Below are 6,938 nucleotides of genomic sequence, written 5' to 3'. Positions count from 1 at the left end.
AAATGCAAAGTAATGCACGTTGGAAAACATAATCCCAACTATAAAATGATGGTGTCTAAATTAGCTGTTACCACTTGAGTGAGATCTTGGAGTCATTATGGCTAGTTCTCTGAAAACATCCACTCAATGTGCAGCAGCAGTCAAAAAAGCTTACAGAATGTTGGGAATCATTAGGAAAGGGATAGATAAGACAGAAAATATCGTGTTGCCTCCTTATATATCCATGATATGCCCACATCTTGAATACTGTGTGCAGATCTGGTCACACCATTTCAAAAAAGATATATTGGAATTAAAAAAGGTATAGAAAAGGGCAGCTAAAATAATTAGCGGTATGGAAAAGCTTCCATATGAAGAGAGATTAATAAAACAGACTTTTCAGCTTGGAAAAGATACGGCTAACAGAGGATATGATAGAGATCTACAAAATCATGACTGCTGTGGAGAAAGTAAATAAGGAAGTGTTTTTTACTCAACAAAAACTAAGGGTCACTGAATTTAATGAATAGGCAGCAGGTTTAAAATGAACAAAAGGAAATATTTCTTCACACAACGCACAGTCAATTTGTGGAACTTGTTGCCAGAGGATGTTGTGAAGACCAAGACTATAATGGAGTTCAAAAAAGGACTAGAGAAGTTCATGGAGGATAGGTCCATCAATGGCTATTAGCCAGGATAGACAGGGATTGCTGTTTGCCAGAGGCTGGGAATGACCAATGGGATGGATCACTTGATTACCTGTTCTGTTCATTCCCTCTGAAGCACCTGGCATTGGCCACTTTCAGAAGACAGGATAGTGGGCTACATGGACCATTGGTCTGACCCAGCATGGCCATTATGTTCTGTTCTTACGTTCTTATGTTATGTTCTTATCTCCAGATGCAATCTTTTCTGTGGTGATAAAAGAGGGCAAGTTTTCTTGCTTTATATCACTTAAGGCCACTTTTACTTTGTATAGCATGCATCCTTTACGTATGACACATGATATTATTAGAACACACTGACTTGATGATACACTTTTTAAAAAGCGATTACAACATTATGTATTATATATTACGTACTATTATGCTATTCTTTTAAAAAGCAATTACATTATATTATATTATGTATTATCATGCCTTACTTTTAAAGCAATTACAACATATATACAGTTAAAGCTCTATTAATTAGGCTTTGGTTTTGCTTATTTAATGGATGCAGTACTTTTGCTGCTATTTTTTTACTGAAATGGATATGTTTTAACGGCATTTTATGTTAGCTTGGTTTTAGAGTGACATACTAATTAATAGTTAAGTTTTTGTGCTAATTCTATTAAAATATATTTCAGTGTAGTTGCCCCAGCACCTTGGCAGTTTTAGACATTTTAAAGTCATATCTGTGTCTAGAAAGTTTTTTTAAGAACAGTTTTTAACTATATTTTACCACATTTTAGTGGGCACAAATTTGTAGGTAACTGCAGATTGGTAAAATATAACAGTGACACAAATAAACTGAACAATTTTGTACAATGTTTTTAATTGGTTTTAAGCCTAAACGATTTGGACTTGTTTTTAGTTTAGGACATTTTAATCTTTATTTATTTATTTACAAAACTTTACTATATCATTTTTATTTTTATTTTATTAGTAACATTTATTTTACACTACAGTTAAACAGAACGTTTGGATAGGATTTTAATGGAGGTTTTGTCATGTTTTTTGAATGGCCACTACACTTCTTGAAAGTAGCTTTATTATACGTAATTAATAACTTGTTAAAAAAACAATTTCAATGGCAATTTTGAATAGGATTTTGGTGGTTGGGCCTTACTTTTTATTTTTACTGATTTATGTATTTAGTTGTGCTGGGTTGATTCTTGCTTTTAAAGTACACAGCTTTTTGAAAAAGAAAAAACAACTTATTGTGGCTTTTCTTTTGAGTCCTTAAGATTTTACTTAAGTAGCATGTTTTGTTTACATTTATTGCTTTTTTTAACCTGTATACACTGCATGTTCCATAGGAATGCATACTTTTTACAATTTAACTTTTACTTTTCATTTGTTATAATTAATCTCTCCCTCTCTCTCTCTCTAATAAAATGGAATGGTTTGTTTTGTACCTAGAATTTCTATGCAATTTCCACCCCCGCTCTCCCAATCAAAGTGGCTGTCTGATTACTTACAGCCACTGTAAGACTTAATATTTATAATATTGCTTTGGGGGAGGGCATACTATTGGTATAGCTCTGGAGGTGCTCTATTGTGGATTTGTGTTTTGATTTGGTGTTTTTTTTGTTTTTGTTTTTGCAGCTTTTTTAGTTTTCTTTATTATGTAAAAAGGGAATTAGTTTTTTGTTCACTGTTTTAGCCACCTTAACTTTATTTACTAATTTAACTTGAACATTTATTACTTAATTTAAAATAAATGCTAAACTTTGAAAAGCACTGAGATACCGGAAGGTGAAGACACCTTAACTAATAAAGTTGAGTGCCAAGAGGTGTTGGCTGCTGCCCAAAGTATCTGTGTCAGCTTTGCAGCTTTGAATGAAAGATTCAGATGGAATTTTAGTGGAATTTTTTAAAAGCTAATTCATTTTACACATACTTTTACACATTTCATTTAAAATGTGTGCTTTTTAAATGCTGCAATCCCTTGGTATGTTGTAAGCAGTTAAGAGAACAAATATTTAAACTTGCTTTTCTTAGCCTTGTCAGCTGAGCTTTTTAACCTTTTTCTTTCCTAAAATGGCTTTACACTTTCTGGACGTTTTCCTTTTGTAAATTGTAAGTACTGAGAAGATGATAAATTTAAGTTGTTTACATTTTTTACTCACATTTTTATTTGCATCTTTAAGCTTTGAATAAGTTTTTTAGAGGTGAGAGAACTTCTTTGGCCTGGGCTCTGATAACTGCTGAGTTCTACAAATGTCTTTTTTTGACTGCTATTTTCACTCCCTTATTTTTCTTTTGTATTTCATCTGTTTGAAGCTTTAGTAAGCTGATTTTGCAGTTTATTTATTTATTTTTTCACCAGCAGAATTTCTTTTGTAACTCACTAGGCGTTTTCCTTTTCTTACAATCTATTTGAGCTGATTAATGCCTGTTGTGTTGTTTTTAATTATTTTTTTATACAATTGTAGGTACCCGGGTTACTCTTTGACTAGTATAGTCAGAAGCAGTTATTTCATATAGAAATCCCAATTTCATTTTTAGCGATTTTGATTAAATTATTTATAGTCCAATTATTTAAATTAGATTGTCACTTTGCTTGCAGCAGGCAGCACAATTATTTACAGACCATTTATCAGGAAGGGCCATTTTTCCCAGAATGTCAGTAATGGCTTTTCAGGGAATAAAGCATATAGTGGTGGAAGTTGTCACCACCTGACCTCCCCTTTGCATCATTATTGCATGTTTTTATTATTAAGGGTTTTACTGGATGTGACTGCAATGAGTTATACTTCCATAAGTGGGTTTCATTATTAAACCAAGCATTCTCTTTTTTAACACTTTAACATTTCCACAGCCCCCCAGTATTTACCTCCAAACTCTGCAGCATTAATTTGTGCAAATACTTTTTTAAACTTTTTTTCTCATTACTTTGATTTTAGAGTGATACATTACTCAGGCAGTCTTTTGGTGGGTTTAAGCTTATTTTTTTATGTTTTTTGCACTTATTTTTTAACTCAGTATATTTTAACTGCAGAGCTATCCCACATTAAATATAGTCCATGAAGGATGGTTGTTTTTTACCTATTTACATAAATCCAAAATAACAGACATTTTCTTTCTGACCTTTTAGGATTTTTTTCATTCTGCTTTTTTCTACAGCTTTAATTTGATTGTTATGCTTTTTGTTTTTATTTATTAAGATGGCACATTTTGTTTGTAACGTTTTAGCCACCAGAAATAATGCTTGTGAAACTAGTGCCTTGATTTGGGCTTGCTTTGCCAAGTGTAGGGCATGGTACAAGGCAAACCATATATCCAAAGTCAGGCAGCAAACCTCTTTCTTCATACACATTTACACATTACATTGAATTTACTATACATTACATGTTTTGGGATTGTCTTGTTTACTTTGTAAGAACCAATTGCTCTACAGCATGCTCTGTCCATGCACAGGTTCCTCTCTACTTTGCTCCCAATTTATTGTATCTATTGTCATCTTGTCCATTGTAAAAAATTTCCTGGGTGTTTCCCCTTATTTTAGCTAGTACAGACATTCTGTTTCCAGACTGCTAATCCATTTACCCCCCTAATCCTGTTTTCTAAGAAATAAGGCCTCACCCATGTCTAATTACCCATATCAAGACAGGCCTACAATCTGATCCTTTGTTCCACATCCAGTATCAAGTATCCAGTATCAAAGACTCACTTTGTCCAGCTTTTCACCCAAGGTCCGAAGCGAGTGGCATACTATTGCTGCAGGATATTGTGAAATAAGTCTCTGATCCTCAGATGCAATCTGAACAGCCCCAGACAGTCCAATCTATTTTCCTGCTCTCCCCCAGCTCTGGTCGTAATAAGAGGCATAGGCTCCAGTGGAACAGCTAGGCAGGGCCGGGACAATCTAGTAGTCTGTGAAGCTACCCAATTATGCAACTAGTTGAGAAATTGGGACAAGTGTAATGAACCTTCAATCTAGCAGCATTAATTTACTAGCAGCTTAAGGCCTCACCAACCCTAATGGTGGGGATCAGTCAAGTGAGAGCGTGTAGTGGTAGCAGTGGTTAACTCTCATAAAATGCTGTGAGATCTGCAAATTAAAATGAGCTAAGTGTTAGTGTCCAGGAAAGCACTGTTACTCTTTTTTTTAAATATGAGCTGTCACCCAAAATGTGGGGCCCTGCTGAGTTGTTTCTGTTAGGAGGAGAAATGAGAGTCAGGTATTTCTTTGATGCAATCCTGTTTATTTACAAAGAATATACAAAGTCCTATTTCCTTGAACACAGGAAGAATCAAACACGAGAGAGTTTCTGCTCCAAGCCCCCTTTCATGTCAACACATGGACTCAAAGCTATTAGCTTTTTCTCAGGGCCATGCTCAGTGGTTCTTTGGCTGTGTCTGGTGCTTCCTTGCTCCTTTGTTCTCTCTAATTTTCTGGTATTTCTGTCTTACTTTCATAGACACGCAATCCTTCACAAAACAATACCCAGCACAGGGTCTCTGTCCACATCCTTGCATGTATTTGTGTTTTGGGTGGAGGCTGCTATTGTTTCAGCTATCTGGTTGCATAATGAGCTTAATGGCTTCTTGCAACTATCTTAAAGAAAAGGCCGGAGTTTTGCCCAGCCCATAATGGCTATTAAGACAAGGTCAGTTAGAAACAAAAACATACAAGACTGTACTGTGACACTACCCAGGGTATAATCTGGACTGATGAACAGCTATGACCCCTCAGTTCTCTAACCTGGGGTGCCTTTTTACATTGCTTCACTGTGAGAGCTACCAATCCTGGTCTGCTCTCACACAGCCTCCAGCATTTCAGTTACTCCCAGTTATAGTTATGAGTGCTAGAGCCAGCCACCCTTGCATTACACTGCAGAGCAACACCAGCAAATTCCCAGTCCCCAACTTTCCACCAGAAATGTACATCTTGTACTGCTCAGCTCTCTCCTGGACAATACAAGTTAATACAAAGTCCATAATTTTTTAATAGAAATTAATGTGCACAAATCCTGTTATCCCAAATGGAGTTTCCCAACACACTTCAATCCAAACACTCTGGTTTAGATAAATCAGTAAAACAAATGTTTTAACTATAAAAAGACAGACTTTAAGTGACTACAAGTAATGAGGCATAAGAGTCAGAATTGGTTACAAGAAAATAAAAGTAAAACCCAACTAGTATCCCACTTAACAAGCTAAGTGAATTCAGAGCAAATGTCTCCCTCACTACATGTTTCAGCTGTCCTAGTGGCTGAATCTCCTTCAGTCAGGATTTCCTCTCCCTCCTCCAGTTCAATGCTATTTCCTTTGTTCTTCAAGTGTTGTCAATGTTGGTGCCTTTGGTAGAGAGAAAAGGAGAGAATTTGGGGCATCTCCTCTCCTTTTATCTCCAGCTGAGGTTCAGGAGACAGAAAATATGTGTGGATGGGAACCCCCAGCTGTTTCTTTTCAAGATGTACATTTTCACCCACATCCTCTTTCCTGCCACTTAACCAGGTGATGGTCCATTTGATTTTGTTGACACTTGGCTGAGGTGTTGACTAGCTAGCCTTTTGTCTGTGTGAAACTGGTTTGTGGCTGCTCCCCCAGACTTGGAACATGTCTTAGTAATACCATATACAGGAATCTTATAACTTTACATACAATGTTGCCACACATTTTACCAGGATGATAATGATCAGCAAATTATGAGTTTTCAAATTATACTTTCAAATGATACAAAGGCATACTTTGTACAAAATTTATCATAGTCCTGTAAAAGGGGTGAATATAGGGGTACAGACTGTCACATATACACTGACATAAATGTGTGAATCTGTACCAGATATAGAACATTATGGGGGCCACTCTTTAAAAATAAGGTTTATCTTGTAATTTTCATCTAAAACAATGAGAGTTCTGTAGCACTTTAAAGACTAACAAATTTAATTTCAGCAGGGATAAGCTTTCATGAGCTTCAGCTCACTTCCTCAGATGCAGTTGGTAGAAATGATATAGCAAATAGGATATATAGAAGGCAACATATGCATATCCAAGGGCATAGATAACAATGGGGTAGGTGGATAAAAGCCAGGTACTTGAGGCATTATGACAACCATTGAGTAGGAGGTGAGAATGGGTGATCAGAGCAAATTACTTCTTGTAATGAAATAGCCATTCCAAATCCCTGTTTAAACCCAGTTTGAATGTGTCACGTTTGCAGATAATTTCTAACTCAGCAGTTTCTTTTTCAAGTCTGTTTTTGAAGTTTTTTTGTGATAGGATAGCAACTTTCAGGTCAGAGATAGT

This window comes from Emydura macquarii, unplaced genomic scaffold (genome assembly GCF_026122565.2).
Source record: "Emydura macquarii macquarii isolate MOO-44397 ecotype Brisbane River unplaced genomic scaffold, CSIRO-AGI_Emac_v2 contig_499, whole genome shotgun sequence".
Taxonomy (NCBI): domain Eukaryota; kingdom Metazoa; phylum Chordata; order Testudines; family Chelidae; genus Emydura; species Emydura macquarii.
This window is presented reverse-complemented; position numbering follows the sequence as displayed.